This window comes from Rhynchophorus ferrugineus, unplaced genomic scaffold, assembly GCF_030347505.1.
Source record: "Rhynchophorus ferrugineus isolate W39M unplaced genomic scaffold, kcgeb_rfMv2 rfM11, whole genome shotgun sequence".
Taxonomy (NCBI): domain Eukaryota; kingdom Metazoa; phylum Arthropoda; class Insecta; order Coleoptera; family Curculionidae; genus Rhynchophorus; species Rhynchophorus ferrugineus.
In genome coordinates, this window is record NW_027472590.1 from 23,573,613 (window position 1) to 23,592,011 (window position 18,399).

The 18,399-nt window shown below is 33.5% G+C and overlaps 1 long non-coding RNA gene across 1 annotated transcript; it reads right to left on the reverse strand.

Annotated features, from left to right (window-relative positions):
• Positions 1–17,569: 17,569 nt before the first annotated feature.
• On the reverse strand, positions 17,570–18,196 carry LOC143204610 (uncharacterized). The gene is made up of 4 exons (XR_013007644.1): positions 18,063–18,196; positions 17,914–17,997; positions 17,765–17,858; positions 17,570–17,708 (listed from the first exon to the last, which is right to left on the reverse strand). It is a non-coding gene; the product is annotated as an uncharacterized LOC143204610 (long non-coding RNA).
• Positions 18,197–18,399: the final 203 nt, after the last annotated feature.

Below are 18,399 nucleotides of genomic sequence, written 5' to 3' on the forward strand. Positions count from 1 at the left end.
TTAGTTTGGTTTGAAAATGCTTATCCATTTTGTTGATTGTAGTTTCCACTTAATGTATCTTATACGTGATCATAGATAATGTCGAGTATGATCGAGAATAGTATGTTTCCTTGTCATTTATTAATTTATTATTTTCACAAATAATTATTCATGGATCTGCCTATTGTCCAGTATTTCCACTTGAACTTTTGCATTATATTTCTAAAATATGTCTATTTTCACGTGATAAAATAATAGTTATCGCATAGTACCCGAAATTCGACTGTATTTATACCTTTTGTTTCATTAAGTTAGTAATATTTATTTTATAAATCAATTTTCTTAGTTGTGAGTTTAGATATATTATATATCCTCTACATTGAAGTTATTGGTGGCGAATTTGTCAAAAAATCCTGTGTTGTTTATCTTATTTTCCTGTAATATCAATAAAATTTAGGACTTAGGACTTAAAATAGTCGAAAAGCACATATAACAGCTTTTAGATGCTTTGATTTCTTACTAAAAATGACGAATCTGAAAACGATATTTTCAGAATTCGAAGTGACTGGGAAAATTATCCATATGTGAGATGAGAAGAGGCGGGAGGTGTTTCTTTTTATTTCGAATTCGGCTAACTCTATGACGAAATTTTTGCATATCAATTTTTTTATTTATTCATTTACTTATTTTATTTAATTACATCTTATATTAAGTACGCTTAGTACTGTAAATCTTATTCTAAAAACTATTCTAGCTTATTCTAGATTATTAAATCTCACTCTGTGTGTATATTAATCAGTTCGTATGGTAGTTTACATTTGAGCCTACGCACATTTAACTGTTTGGTGAGTGCATCGGGATGCACTAATAGTCCTTCAGAGTATTTCGCACTAACACTCCGAATCACACTCGTTATAGGTTCTATGGGGTTATCGCGCTGAATCAGTTTGTTGTACTAATATGGGGCATCCCAACACTTTATTCCTGAACCTTTGAAGAAAATCTATGATAGATTTGCTAGTAGTACCCTCCAGTTTAACACAATAAGTCCAAATGGGCTTATAAACTTAAATTGACTTCCGACAAGTATAGTTGCCTGACTTTGTGTCCAATGTGCTGTGCTTTTTGTCTAACATGATGTTTGAAATTAATCAATCAATTCATCATCAAGATGAACGCCGAAGTATTTAGCTGATTCTGTTGCATTTGAGTGCGTATTAATTGGTTATCATTACAGCCAATTTATGGATCATACATGCAAAATTAACATTATGGCTAAGGATTTTTTTTTGGTTCTTACTATACCTAAAAACTATTCCCCATCTTCTGAATTATAGAAACTTATTCTGATGCAGTACCTTCATATCTCAATTGTCGATTTTGTTCTCAATGATTTCGAACCCGTGATTTTCATGTTAATAACAAAGAACGGCCTAGTTCAAAAACTTAAAGAGCTTAAAGATAGTTTGGTAGTTAAAGAATCAACTGTTCCCAGAGATTTACATGTGATAGAAGAGTTACGAAAGGGGGAAAAGCGAACCAAATATTATTTGAAATCCTTTCAACATCCCGATTTCATTGTTTGCTAGGCAATCAAGAAACATCTTCTGAGACATATAGTGACTGGCGATGAAAAGTGGATCTACTACGACACTCCTAAACTCAAAAAGGTATGTGTTAGTCCTTAGGAGAGTCACAACAGCACCGAATTGGATAACATGCCAGAAGGTCTTGCCGTGCACCTAAAAACTGTTATTGCAAATGTCTACCGACGCTAACTAAACAAATTGTTGGTAAAAAATCACCAAGAGCGGGTAACAAAGGTAAAACCATCTATCCGCATGATAATACACCATAAAACTTATTTGTACACACTATAATATAGCAAAATGACATATAGAGAAAAACAACAGCCTGTTTTGGAACACAGCTGAAAGGTTTCCAAAAATAATCCTAAAAATTTTCGCGTTATGAGGATTTTGAGTTTAACGTTTAACAAATTGCTCATTATTACTATGATTAATGCGCCAAAAACATCGTAAGATTAAAATGTCATAACAAAATATAATATACAAAACGTCCATGTACCGAATTATACCTAATAAGATTTAATTATTATTGCGGTGTTATTTTTAGGTATATCTTTGATGCTAACAGCAAAACAAACAATAAACCGAGATGTGTTTGTGACAATCCAACTGGTGTAAATTTATGCGATGTAAAATATCGGTATATCAGTAAAATATTTGTAAATTACCTACCAGAGCTGGCCAGTGCCAGCCAGTTAATTAAATCTACGTTTTCTTAGAAATATTCACGGACAAATAATGGCATATCCCTCAATATTATATACACTTCAATATTAGATTGGAAAAAAGAAATTTTGTTTTTTCTTAATAGATAGCCTTTAAATTCGCATATAAAGGGGGTGGATAAATAATACGAACTCCTGTTGACTTGCCATTTGTTTCATGTTTTTATACGTGAAACATACATATACAAAACATTAAAACAGCTTCAATTATATTGGAGCTAACAATATATATGCTGCTCTAACACTCCATCACTATTCAATAGTGTTGGGAACTATCGACTGAAACTGACTATCGACTTTTTAATAATTGACTACTTTTTACTGTTTCAGTCGCTATATTTGGTTCGACTGATTTTACTACTTTTTACCACTGGCTGTTTCAATCGTACTTTTAGTTACTATTTTTGGTTCTACTTGTTTCGTTCGAGTGATTTTTAACATTCTGGCTCTGTCCTCCTAGCGGGGACCTTGACAAAAATGTACCCAATTTATGCTTACATAGATTTATATGATATATTTGTAGTTTTATGATTTTTAGGTAGTTTATATTTCAAGATTGTTAATGAAATAGTGTAAAATGATTAAAATTTGAAATAATAAATAATAAAATATTTTTACTGTTTTTGTGACAATAATAGGTAATATTTAGATTACTCTCTCTCTTTTTGTTAAAAAATATTTCCGATCAGTAAAAAATGAAGCATTTTGGAACGTTTTTTCTCTTTTCCAAGATGACCAGCTAGAAATTAATAGGGCTGATGTCGATTCGGGTTCAGGATAGTAAGGTTTTGCAGCCGATAGAAACCCTGGATTACTGGGAATGTCGTATTTGGTTCAACTACCACAGTTTATGGATTGGTAGGGTTTCGATCAGATTGTTATCGTGTTGTAAGGTACCTAGGTAGAACCTCACATTGAGCATGTTCGTGAAGCCTTTCATTCTAGGTGACCCACCTTTGCGTTCTTCACAAATCATAGAGCATTGAGTAATGTGCAGATTTTTTGTATTGGAGCACTTGGTGTACTGCAAGTTGTCTATTAGTGATATATCTGTATCACACCTGTGCTTCGTAGAGGCAGCATTTCGTAGACGGCACAGCATTTTGTACAGGGTCACTTTCTGGGGGATGGGGAATTTGCTTTTTCTGTAGAGGAGTGGAAATAGTAGGCTGTACACGCTGTTGTCTTTGCAAATAGCGCACTGAATTTGAGCATTGAAACCTGCGATCGAATTGGAAACCTAGGTATGATACCTTCTGGAAGTAAGGGATAGGGCCTTCTTCAACATTGAGGTGGTATGCGCGGAACTCTTTCTTGCGATGGAACATAATAGCCTGAGTATTGCTTGGGTTAATCTGCAGACGCCAGAATTTATACCACGCAATCGCAGGGTTGAGTTGGACCTGAAGTCTGTCGCGGATGGTTTCGAGACTGTAAGGGTAAAGAAAGCTGTGTCGTCTGCATAAAATGTTCGATGTGATTGCTTGGGAAGTACCAGCCATGGACAAATTGAACAGGACTGGGGCTAGTGGAGCACCTTGTAAGACTCCTGCAAAAATATGTTTGCGAGAAGAGACTGCATCGCTGATCTTTACTTGAAATAATTTAGTTTCCAAGTCGATTAGGGAAATTATGTAATCCGGTAGACCTAGTAGCTTTACTTTAAAGATTAGACCGTGCTGATCGAAACGTTTATATATATCTAGAAAGATGGCTCTAGCTTTGTGACTTTTTATAAGTGTCTGATTTATGGTTGCCGCGACGAGAGCAGTTTGATGGAGGTCTGAGTGTTTGGCATGGAAACCGAATTGTCCGTCAAGGATTATGTGGTGCGCGTCAGTGAAACTGTTTAGAGCGTGTAATATCGCCTTTTCGGTAAGTTTAGAGAGTGAAATAATGGGCTCAGACTGATGGGTCTGTAGTCGAAATGATTTGACTTGGATTTTTTCTTAGAAATAACAGCGGCAAAGGCATTTTCGCGTTTCCAATTAGTTAATTAATAATTCCAACGAGTTAATGATTTTGGCAAGCTCTGAAACTTGCTTTCTGGTGAGGTTTTTCAGATGGTTTGCTGTGATTTCATCTGGGCCTGGAGATTTTTTCGAGGATAGACGTTCTATTGAGAGCTGTATACTTTAACATCAAACGCAAACTACCATACGGATGGAGTTAATAATCTCTAGAATAAGCTAGAATAGCTTTTAGATATTGGCAAGCTCTATATATATATATATATATATATATATATATATATAGAATGAGATTTAGATTATAAGTAGTACGGTAGATCACTTACAGAAGTGATCTTCTACATGTCAGGCTAGTTATATTAGTTATATATTATAACTGAAATCATATAATAATACTTATTGCCCACGGGCAGATTGTTGACGTTCTAGGAGATTAATTAAAAAAAAGTTAAATTGTTTTAGAATTTATAATTTTTAAGATGTGTAACATAAAAAGAAATCCACTCTTTTTTTTTAATATTCATTGCATAATTTTGAAACAAAATGTTGTATGAAAATTACTATAATGATATTCGATTGAGCCTAAATATCTTTATGAAATCTGTAATTTTCATTAATTTGCAATAACAGAAACAGTTTACTGAACAGAAATACAATCTAAAGACGTTATATTGAATAAAATAACTTGTTGTCGATCGCGTATCTCTGAAAACGGAAACTAAAAATATGTTTATATTATTTAGAGAGTGAGACATTTTTCGGTCGATCTGTTATTTATTTCTGTGAATTTATAAATATTGCGTTACATTTCAAAATATCCTCGTTTGTAAATATAAACAACATGTATTCCAGCATCAAAGTTCAGGGACAGCGGTAAATACCATTGACACTAAAAAAAATATCGTATACATTGTATGGGGTGACAGATATTAATCGGCTTATTACCGCATTGTCAACTAAAAACGTTCGTAAAAAAGGACAATTTTCACGTACAGTATAGACACGCCCCTAAATCTCTTTGTTTTAAAATTAGGATTATTTCTGGCGTGTGCTCGGTCCGCCTTTTTAAAATGTATAAATGTACGGTGCGTGCAAGTGCAGGTCTTTTTATGTTTTTCTTTATTCTAAAAATAAGCGAATTTGGCTCGGACTCGCCGATAGATCATTTTCGAACGATTCACGAAAATATCATCGATCCTGGTTGGACGACGAATCATTCTGTTGATTTTATTGTTTGTTTTGAGTGTTTCTAACGAGATTAACGGACGTACTTTAATGTAATTAGATGTTTTCTGTTTAATAAACTGGTTATGTTTTGGTCATAATTGAACAAGATTTGATTTTTAGTTTTAGAACTACCTCCCTGCTTTTAGCCATTTAGCCAGTAAAAACATTTGGGTATATTGACTAACTTCTAGAGGCTAACGTTGCGCCAAAACGTAGCGTCTTTTAAAATACCAACAATCGAAAAACATAGTCGAAATTGAGAAGATTTTAAATTTTTGGGATTTGAGTTGAATTTGTAATACATTAGTGCTCTTAAATACATTTATTTCTCTTAAAGTTTGAATTCTAATAAAATAAACTATATCTCATAGAATTTAGTGATCCCGACGTGATAAAAATTAATGAAGAAAGTAAAAATATGAATCTTAAGAGCACATGGCCGGAGGCGAGAAGTCCGGAGTCGAGCGCGTAAGTGTTAAGCTTCCCTATTTCCGGACAATCAATCTGTAATTGTGGTTTATATAGATGGAATCTCAATTTTTCCTGTATAAAGTCACAGATGAAGAATCTAAACACCATTACTTAATAACTTCATTGGAACCTCACTTCCTCGAATGTATACGACATTGCAGGGACAGGGATAAGGACAGTTTCTTTACGATTTTCGACGTGGATTATCACAACCAGAGTGCATGAATCAACTTAATTTGACTTTTACGATGAAGCTCCATCAAAACCCACCGCGTATTGTTGGTTTAGTAAAATCTATCGTGGTCCTACTTCGCTGTCCGACGAGTTTCCTGAAATTCGTCCGAAATCGGCGGTTGTGCCAGAATACATCGATGCTGTATACGAAATGATTAAGCAAGATCGTCATGTTACCTATTGTGAGATTGGGGCATCTCTAAGCATTAGTTTTACCAGCATATATGTGAGTTTACATGAACACTTAGCTGTGTGTAAGTTATGTTCGCGTTGAATCCCATAAAATTTGACAATCGCTCAAAAAAGGCTCGTGTCGATTGGTGCAAAGAAATGCTTAAGAAATTCAATCGCGGTCCTTCGAAAGACGTTTATAAAATCATGACAGATGACGAATCATGGATATATTTGTATGAGCCCGAAAGTAAGCAGCAGTCGACTGTATGGGTGTTCCAAGCTGAACCAGATCCAACAAAAGTTGTTCGCGCATGAAGCACTTCAAAGAAAATGATGGCCTGTTTCTTCGGGAAAACTGGTCATATTGCAACAGTGCCTCTAGAGGATCGTAGAACAGTAAATTCCGATTGGCCCACAAGCATTTGCTCGCAACAGGTCTTCGGTGATATAAGGAAAACAAACAAGAGACGCCGGATTGTTCTTCAGCATGGCATTGCGAACTCTCACATATCGGCTCAAACAAGAGAATATACTCGCAGCTTAACCATTTGTTTTTTTCCTAATCCCGAAATATAAATGGTGACCCTCGTAATAAATTAAAATTATAAATTATGATTGTATTAAGTACATATAATGTAAGATCTACATTTTAAAAAAGTCTAGTATAATATTTTTGTGTATCGAACTCTCTACGTTCAACAGTTTCCAATCATTTTATATAAAACGACCAATATAGCAATTATATTAAACCACAACCTTTCCGAGGCAAAAGGAAAAAGAACCGCTTTTTTAAATGCATTAATATGTTGATTAAAAACAGGTAGGCAGGCGAGTTAAGCAGCTCCAGAGGCCATAGACCGGTTCTGTGTCGCAACTAAGGTATATGACGAAACATAATTAAAAAAACATTCATACATTTTTAAATAATATACGAGCTGAGGCTACGTAAATGGTAAATGATATTATTCTCAATGAAATCTAATACATAAAAACAGGCAAGATGTTGTGCAAAACGCTCAAGGATATTTTTATTCATTAAGTTCAAGATTTTCGAATCGTTTGATTCGTTAATTGTGTACGCGACACGTCGAGCTTGATTCATACAGACTCGTTCTGTCGTTCGTTAGAAATCACATATGAACTGCGGCTACATGTATGAATAATGTTGTTTTAGAAATAGTTATGGTTTTTAACTGACTTCAAAAAAGAAGGAGGTTCTATCTTCGACTGTATATATTTTTTATGCATGTTCACCGATTTCTCCGTCAATTGTGGGCCGAGTTTTTAAATTCTTTTTTTATTCGAAAAAGTGGTCCACTTCCGAGGTGGTCCCAGCGGAACCAAGTCAGGATCTAATGTAGGAATCCAGGGAAATCGAGGGAAACCCTTGGATTTCAAAGGCACGTACAATGTTTTCATATATTTTTTTATGTAAAATAATCAGATATTTGCATACAATGCTATTGCTGAGCTGATGTAACGGAAGATACAACTCTTCAACGGTTTGGAGGAGGATATTTCTTTAAATATTATGGGGACGTACAGACAACTACTTGTATACTTTGAAGTTATTCAGGTAAGTTGATGATGAAGGCTGGAACTGGACCGCTATGCAGTTCAGGGGTTTTTGATGAATTTTTAGTTAGGATTTGCTTACGAAAGTCAGTTCAGTGCAAAAGCCGTTCAGTTTGTTTTTAAGCTCCTACCATATCATATGAAAAATCATGGAAATATTGCAGGTAACTTGCCTCTATGGTGTAATGGAACTCAAACGCAGAGGTGGCAGGTTCGACTCCCGGCAGTGGTAACGATATTTTGTTGTTGTTCTTTAGTTAGAATATTTGTCAAACCACCTTTAATTATTACTTATTTTCAATCATTGTTTCTTTATTTCTATTTTTCCTCGTACGGGTTGCACCTTTACTTGACCTTCCCATTAAAATCCTTAAAGAAATAACTGCGTATTCTATTGAGTAAAAATCTAACACTAAAAATAGAACTAAAAGAACCAGAAGTCACTAGAATGTAAGAAATATTCAATCTTAGATTTTTAATACAAAAAAAAACTTAAATAAATATACTTTAATAAAATATGTAGATAATAATCCTTGTAATAACTAAATAAAACTTTATTTAACCTATCTACTACTTGTATTTTTTACTCTACTATATACACAAAATTTAGCTTAATACCAATCTAAACCTATTTTTCTATTTTCAATATTATTTTAACTGCTACCAACTAATCAGTTTGAAGTCGGTACCAAGCTCAAACAATACAGAAATAATAATATAATTTTGTGTTATATACAAAAATTTAATTACCAACAAAACAAATCCAATTTGTTTCTTAAACGAAATAATAATTTAAAAAGAATACTAAAACTCCAATATTTCAGATACACTAACCATGAAATATGAGTACTGAGAACATTAAGTAAAAATACGATTACTATAACAATTGGAAAGAGAATTAATGAATACAGGTAATAACTCTAAAGACTAGCCAATAATATCATAAACACCACTTGGAAACTGTGAATATTATTGAGATCAAACGAACTTCATTTGCTAAGATAAACTAAAATGGTATCGATGGCAAACTTGCATTTGGTATTCAAATACTTAATAATTATTACATTTTTATTATTATGTATATATTTGTATAAACATTTTTTGATTTTAAATATATTGTTTAAATTACCTTTATATATCTATGGCGATTTATATATTATATTACCTTTCACAGACCAACAACTATAGACAATTTTTTTACCCTTTGTGATTCCACAATCTGCCCTATAGGCAATAAGTATTTCTTATGCCTATATTATATTTACATGGCATGCAGAAAATCACTTCATTAAGCGATCTTCTGTATAAAATATTACCTTAATTAATTAGTCTTATTCTAAAGCGTATTCTAAAGTATATATATGACCAGTAATCAGATCAGTTGGTGTTAAACGTTTTAGTTTATGCATTTCACTATCACGTCGCATATTTAGCTGATTAGCGAGTACATTGGGATGCACTGACACTCTTTCGAAGTACTTCACACATTACGTTGAATTACACTCGTTATAGGTTCTAGAGGAATATCGCGTTGTATCACTTTAATTGAAATATAGACGACTGTATATGGGAGCATTATTATATTACCACATTATTCGATGCATTATTATATTACCTTTCACAGACCAACAACTATAGACAAATAATACTTTATTTATTATAGGATTGACCAAGTAAAAATATGACCATTTTTAAATCAATACAAACCGACTATTAGTGTTCATTGAAATTGATTTTTTTGCAGCATCAATATTATATTTTCATATTTATCATATATTCTTCTTTATTCTTGAACGGACAATCGCTGTTGGTGCGAATAAATTTATGAAATAACAGATCAACTGAAAAGTGCCTACCATAGTAAAACACATGTTTTTGGCAAAATTAGTTTTTTTTATTCAATGTAATTCCCTTCTATGGTGATACACTGATTATAGCGACCCTCCAACTTTTCGATTACCATTTTTATAGTACGATTTGTGCTTTGCTTCAAAATAGGCTTCAGTTTCAGCGATCATATCTTCATTCGACGCAATTTTCTTCCCAGCGAGCATTCTTTTGAGATCTGAGAACAAGAAATAGTCGCTGGGGGCCAGATCTAGAGAATACAGTGGATGAGGAAGCAATTCGAAGCCGAATTCATGGATTTTTTCCATCATTTTCACTGATTTGTGACACGGCGCAATGTCTTGTTGAAGCAGAACTTCCTTCTTCTTCAAATGCGGCCGTTTTTCGTCCGTCCTTCAAACGGTCCAATAGCGCTATGTAATAGTCGCTGTTAATAGTCCTTCCTTTTCAAGGTAGTCAATGATAACTTTTTCATACGCATATCAAAATACAGATGCCATAACCTTACCAGTCGATTGTTGCATTTTCCCACGCTTTGGAGCGGGTTCATCGTGTGCAGTCCACTCGGATGAAAGTTTTCGTCGTTAACAACTTCCTTTGGGCGTCCACTGCATTCACCGTTTTCGGTGCACATTTCGCCACATCTAAACTTAGTATACCCATCCTTGATGGTTGATTTTCCTGGGGCAGTGTCCGGAAACTCGGCATCAAGCCAAGTTTTTACTTCAACTGTATTTTTTCCCTACATAAAGCAATATTTTAGCAACACACGAAATTCCTTTTTATAATCTTTTTCACAATAACAAAAGTTGCTTCACTCAAAATGCCACAATTCACAAACTAATGATTCGACAGTCAAATCTATACACTCGTCTTTTGAGGGTTAGGGCTAACGAAAAAAAAATATGGATTTAATTCTAGTTGCGCCATCTATGTGTCAGGCCGGGGACTTTCCATTTCACCTGTTAAAACACATTTTAATTATTTTTACAGCTGTTACTGAAGATCTATTAATCAGAAGTTTTCAATTTCTTGAAACCAACATTTAGAAATCTGAATATTTATGAATATAACCTTATATTCTAAAGAAGAAATATAACAGGAATTAATTCATACTTATCCCTGAGTTAAAAAAAGACCAACGTTATATTTTCTATGATGCTTATTGTCGCATCATTGTACAATGAAATGAAACAACTTAAATTTTAGTTTCTGACCTTTGATACAAACCTTTTGGTCTCTAGTACATTCGTTGGACGCTTGCCATTGTTAAGTATCTTGGCGAGTGGGAGGGTACAACAGGAAAAGAGTAAGTTAGACTAAACTGAATTTTAATAAAATCAGGCGTCATTTTAATTTGTATCAAAGTTAAATAATATTCTACTTATAATAATGAATATAGTTCATATTGTGATCGAAATTAATTAATTATAAATTATTCTGATATTAGTTAGTGATAAAAAATATAAATCATTAGGGGCGTTTTTATGTTTGATATCAATATTATCTTGCTTTATTTTATATACAGTTGTTGAATTGAATGTACGCCCTAAATAAACTGTAAAACGATTTGTCATAAGAGGTAATTTTCACGTTATTTTTAGGTCTAATTTTAATAAAATTTGTTTCCGGCTTTGTTGGGATAGCCAACATGCCATGGTTCTCCTACTGTTGGGATAGCCGCGGATTCGAATCCTGCCGGGGAACGGTCGTAAATTTATGTTCGCGATTGTTTAACATTTGTGATTGTCGTTAGGCAAAAGTGTAAAATCCGACAAGGAAAATGATCCCAGTCCCGCCAGTAACCAGGCTGGGTAAGACCGGATGTCTTCTGGGATGATTTCTAAGTTGGTTGGTAGGCCAGTCAGTCGGTAGGCCTAATGCCGAAGACCTTGGTTCGGAGCCCAGGTTAAACTGTAGGTCCCGTCCAGATTAACCCTCGTCCCAGCAGGATTCGAACCCGCGGTTATCGCAACAGTAGGAGGACCATCCTGTAGCCTTTACCACTGTGCCAACCAAGCGGGCATTAAATATTGTAAAGAATAGAAATTACTTTTTTATTAATATACTAATATTTCATGATGTTATTAAAATTACAATTACTACAAACAAAAACAAACTAAAGACTCAGTCTTCTGGGTTTCTGTAGCTTGTTTACCCTAATATTAACGTATATTCTAGCACTATATTCGGTAATTGTACGCACACTCCAAATATTTGGTTTGGATTGGTCTCGAAAATAGGTTTCCCCGTTATTGTCGTGATGAAGAAGTCTATGTTAGTAACTCTCGACAAGTTTTTTACAACATCCTGGTTAACAGTGTCCATTATTCTAACCTTTATGGCGATCATTATTTCTGAAATACCACGGAGTGTTAACTATTGGAATTAATATTTTCTTCTGAAACCATTGAATTATGCCTAAAGTGCTCTTGTTCGCATAACCAAACATCTGGATGTTATGTGTTCATGTGGGCTAAAGGATTTCCTTACACTTCCAATATTTTAACATGTTAGTAGGAAAACCATCTAGGTACCACAAGTCGCTCTATACGGTATCTATACATCGGGGTTGTGTGGATTAAACAATGATTAACCTGAATTAATTTTATTTCGAATTGCTTTGTCACACAACGTATAATCCAGATCTGGTCTCCATTGATTACTGGCTATTGGCTAATATCAATAGAATGCTTCAGGGAAAGTGGTTTGGCATAAATGAAAAATTTATTACTGACGTTAAAACCTATTTTGAAGATCAAGACTATTCCTTCTTCGAAAAACGTATTAGAAAATCAGTTGGACGCTGTTCTGAATGTAAAACCCTTGAAGGAGAAAAAATTGTTGTTTCATTAGTTGGATTCGGTACTTATCGAGCGATATGTTACATAATAAGCCAAATTTGATATAACAATTTTAAAACATAAAAAGCGTATGCGATAAAAACAAAGTCATTTATGACTAAGTATGAAATATTATACCATATGATGGTGCCATCTGTCAGGCTACACAATAACATTTTAATTCAAAGGAAAATTATTTATTAATTCAAGAGATCAGATGTTATAATAAAACACAACAAAAATTGCAATTAAATTTTAAAAAACCTTGAGATCACCAAAAAAGTTGTTTTGATCTTGATGGTTCCTGTCCATATGTTAACAACTCTATTGACCTTCGTTGATAATGTTAAGCAATATATTATCAATATTTATCAATCACCAACTACATTAATACTAACTGTAATTGCTAGAGTAAATATACATGTTATGATAAACAAAATGCTGAGTATGAGTCGAAACCCTTGTGGTGTGTGTTAAGAACTTGTAGTCATAAATCTTCCGCCTTTTCTCTGGAGAATGTTGTTGTTATTGTATATTACTGCATTCTTGTATTCATATTTTCTTTGTTTTTTTCTATCGTTGTATAACTTGCTGAGAGTTCTATGAAAATTCCGATTTAACCATAGTAGGATGGTACAGCATCTTGTACTTGAACATCTTGAGCTATTTGATCTATGTAAAACTGGTTTCCTAACCATCTACGCACTTTTACACATATTTTTAAGTTCGCAAGGTTAGGTTGTTATAAAATCGATATCTTGTCCATCTAGTGAAGCACCACGGTTTTCATGAATGTGTAGGCTAGTTACGTGTTTTCCGACAAATATTTTGGTTTGGTTTTTTAAATATAGGGGATCTGTGGTGTAGATATAAGTGATAAATGAGTATATACGAACGCGAATACACTGCATTATGTTCTAAAGTGTTTGAGTATTATTACACTTGATTCTGTTGCTGCATTATTCGCGAATGTAATTATCGTCATCAACCTGTTCAACCAATATATTGCTGTTGGTGCCGCAGGACTTCAGGATGCATATTCTTCATCAAATCTCGCCAATGTTGACGATTGTGCTCAACCATTCTGACATCAGTCAATATAGAGCTGCTCTCTACGTCTTCTATACAAAAAATTAATTTAACAGCAGAAGCTTTCTCAACTGTGCACTAATTCTAATCGAATAACGCCATTTTAATACGACCTTGAATATGTAGAACTGGTCTAAAATATAGCATTTGAAATGTTTAAGAATACAGACGACAAATCGTAACAGTGTCTAAGTCTCGGAGCCATGTAGAAAGAAGGCAAACTATGCGCTCGGAAGAGCTGGCTTTTAGTGTTTACGAAGCGAAGACTCCTGCAAGTTGGTCGATTTATTATTCTATATTTTTTCTACATTATTGTTCCCAAGTACTTGAATTCCTGTGCTTTATCTAACTAGATGCCTTTGAAACTTACAATAATCTGTGATTCGTGAGTTAATATTTCGGATTTATCGCTCCATTCTTCGTTAATTCTGCAAACTATTATCAGCGACATACCTTGATTGTTTATTAATTGTTTTTGCAGAACCACGATGCTTCTCACGTAAATGGTAAACATTAAACCAGTTTAAGTATTCGTAATTCAAATCTCCATGAGCTAAGGACAAGTTATAAACAAAAATAAATATGTTTTATGCAGATATTCCTTCACTAAAAGCAAGCAACAATCTATAATTAGCGGAGTTTTTTTTCATCCTCAGGTGGCTTTATGGTTTATGGTTTAATTACTTGAATTTCCGAGGGTCACTTTGACTTTCCAAAAACAATCGCATAAATAATTCAAAATGTCACCACCCAAATAGCACCGGTTCAGAGACTGAGCTAACACACTTCAGCACCTACAAGCTACCATTCAATCAATTTTATGAGCTTATTATCAAAAATCGAGTGACATTGGACAATCCATCAAGCTGCTAGGCCAGCGGGTGAAGTAAACCGTACTATTATTGCAAAAACCTCATGGGGGCTTCCTCTATTTGAGTGGGATCTTGAATAAAGTATGGCATCATGATCTACGTTAGAGAGCTTGTAAATCTGATATACTCATGTTTTGAAAACCAAGTTATTCCAAGTCAAAGGCGGTGATTCTTTCTCGAAAAGGAGGTACATCCAGTTTAGAGTTCCGCAAGGTTCCCTCTTCATTTCAGTTCTATTCAATACTTAACTAATTTGAAATAAATTAATACAATAAAATATACAATGTAAATGTCAATCAAATTTGTGAGAATAGTTTTAAAAGGCTATATTGTGGAATGTGTAAGATTTCTAAATATATATATATATATATATATATATATATATATATATATATATATATATATATAAGGATAAGGAAACAATTCGATGCACAGCTCATGGATTTTTTCTATCGTTTTCACTGACGCTGTGACACGGTGCATTATCTTTCAATTTCAATTTCAATGTCAAAGCAGCACTTCCTTCTTCTTCAAATGCGGCCGTTTTTCGGCGATTTCGTCCTTCAAACGGTCCAATGATGCTATATAATTGTCGCTGTTGATGGTCCTTCCTTTTTCAAAGTAGTACATGAAAATTATTCCATGCGCATTCCGAAATACAGACGCCATAACCTTGCCAGCTGACTGTTAGGTTTTAGTACGCTTTGGAGCGGGTTCATCGTGTGCAGTCTACTCGGATGACTGTCGATTGGACTTCGGAGTGAAATAATGGAGCCATGTTTCATCTATTGTCACATAACGACTCAAAAACCCGGCTTAATTACGCTGGATCATCTTCAAACACTGCTTAGAATCATAAACTCGTCATTGTGTTTGGTTAAATGTAAGCTCGCGTGGCACCCACTTTGCACAGAGCTTTCTCATACCCAAATATTCGTGAATGATATGATGTACACGTTCAGTTGATATCTTTAGAATGTCTGCTATTCCTTTCAATTTAAAGTTACGGTCATTCAAAACCATTTTGTGAATTTTTTAAAATATTTTCGTCGGTAACAACCTCTTTTGGGCGTCCACTGCGTTCACCGTCTTCGGTGCTCATTTCACCATGTCTAAACTTAGCATACTAATCATTTATAGTTGATTTTCCTAGGGCAGTGTACGGAAACTCGGCATCAAGCCAAGTTATTGCTTCAACTATATTTTTCCTTTCAAAAAGCAATATTTTATCAACACGCGAAATTCCTCTTTATCCATTTTTCTCACAATAACAAAGGTTGCTTCACTCAAAATGTTATAATTCACAAAACAGTGATCAGAGAGCTGTTTTATACAGGCATCTTTGTCAGTCCGGGGACTTTTCTATTGACCTGTTACATACAGTAATTGTACATACTGACAATTATGATTTTCTTCCAATTAAATAATAATTTTTTTCTTATATCTCAACTCCAGTTTCATCCTTTCCTTTTTATCATGTTCTTCATCGAAGTTCTGCATCAAGATATTTTACCAGCGTTGCAGTGTTTTAAATCAACTCAGTTAATAGTAAACTATACATAGATTCAAATCTATTTAAATTAAGGTCTTCGGTGCCAATGAACTCACACGAGATGAATAATGAAAAACCGAATATAATTCATCCGACGAATTAAAAAAGTATCAACGCAAACACATCGGGCGAGGCATCAGCGTGATGGAAAGCATCTAGAAGAGATCAAAGCGCAGATCCGTTTTCACGAAACGAGAAAGTCTCAGTCACCAAGAACAATGTTCAAAGAACGACGTCCTCTACCGACTAACATCTGGCCGAAAGGGCTTTCTTATTAGTCAGAAATGTATTTCTTGTCACATTCGTCATTGTTGGCGCGCGTCCAACTATTCTGCCTGTGACGTATGACATCGGTAAATCGCAAATAAGAAAATACCGAAAATACGCGGCCGGTACGCAAAAATAACCGTGGAATATACGCCACCTTTGTATTCTGGTTATTTTAAATAGAAACACATAAATATGGTGTGTTTACAACATGTCCCTGCGCCATTTCTTTTTGCACGGCTTGCGTATTTTTGGATTCATTTATGTTCGACTTATATCTAATGATATTTCCATTTTATACAACACATTCAGTAGCGGATTTACTCACAAAACCTAGAGATTATACAAGAAACACTATTAAATATTAATATTGAGAAAGTTTGATGGTTTTGCTAGATTGGTGATTTATGTATGTTTAACAGTTGACGCAAATATCAACAATTTTTCATTACAACAGTAGACAGAGGCCGGCATGGTTAGTATACACTACTCCACAGATATCTCCGGATTTGGCGCATGTGCTCTATTTAATTTAAAATCAAAGAATAATCCGAGTTTAGCGCATGCGTATATTTTCTATGGTAATTATTAGATTTAATGTCGAAAATAAATATAAGCAGATAAATAGGTTCAGGAGGTAAATAAAAATGGTACAATTTTGCAAATAACACATTTTATTTAAAAATGTATTAAAAATGTGTCGATAAAACGAAATAATAAAAATATAATTAATAGTAATATTAAAAATTAAAAATTAAAAGTGATAAGTTCGTCCATTCTATTTTTATAAAAAGATCGTAGTACTCATTATCATTATTTTTTATAAATAGATACAAACAAATTTGATAAATAATTGATTTAATGTTGAAACTATATATAAGGAGGGAAATAAACATTGAAATTTTTTTGAAATAACACATTTTATTTAAAAAATTAATGAATAAAATGAAATTATAAAAATAATTTCTATATGCCTTTCTGTTGACACTTATTGAAATTAATTTACATATTTGAACAATTAACAAGTACTCCTAGAACCATATAAATAAACATTATCATAAAATAGACCAAAATCGTTTGGAAGAACCCAGCCAATATAATTAAATCAAACGAAAAAGCCAACACTATATATGAAAGCAGCGAAATTCTCCTAAAAAACTCCAGATATGACCAAATATGATCGCTACTACTCTTGATCCACGAAACCCCATTAATAAATTCACTACCTCGAGCTTTCGGTTAACATATTGTATATTTACTAGCCTAAATCGAATGGATGATCGTGCTTTTAAGCTGTAAAAAATCTCAGTCAATACATCATCATTCTTACAAAACAATAATGTATTTACCTATAGCCTTATATAATAATGAATTGTATTTTTCTTGTCATTAAATCATTAGGGTGTGGTTGATAATTTTATATTTTGTTAATTTGATCCAGGTCTACATTTGTTAGCAAATTTAATTATTTCATGGTATCACTGTACACTGTTCTTACATCTTAGCAAAATGCTGTCTAAGTTTTTCTTCTCTGATTCTCTGAATTTCACATTCTTCGACTTTCACTCTCAACAAATTTTACCTATAAAATAAAATTTAAATCATTACTACAATATATTATGTTTAAAATAAACGTCCAATTATTACCAGGTACTAAAATTTTTTCTACTATTCTTGATGGACAAACATCATTAATGACTTGATTACTTCCAACAAAACAAGAATTATTTTCTTCTCTGATATCATTAAATTTTGGCATATGTTGATACCTATTCGGTGTCATTCAAAAATGATACGTTATAAATTTGGCAGCTAACATTTCCACTATAAATAAAATTGATGCAGTTTGGAATTTATAACTTTTAAAAATTTAACCTTACATTCTGCCCTTACCCTTGTTCTTCCATATTTTAAAACCTATGTATGTTGAACCACCAAGAATAACATAACGATTTAATTATTATTACTATAGAATATCCTGAAT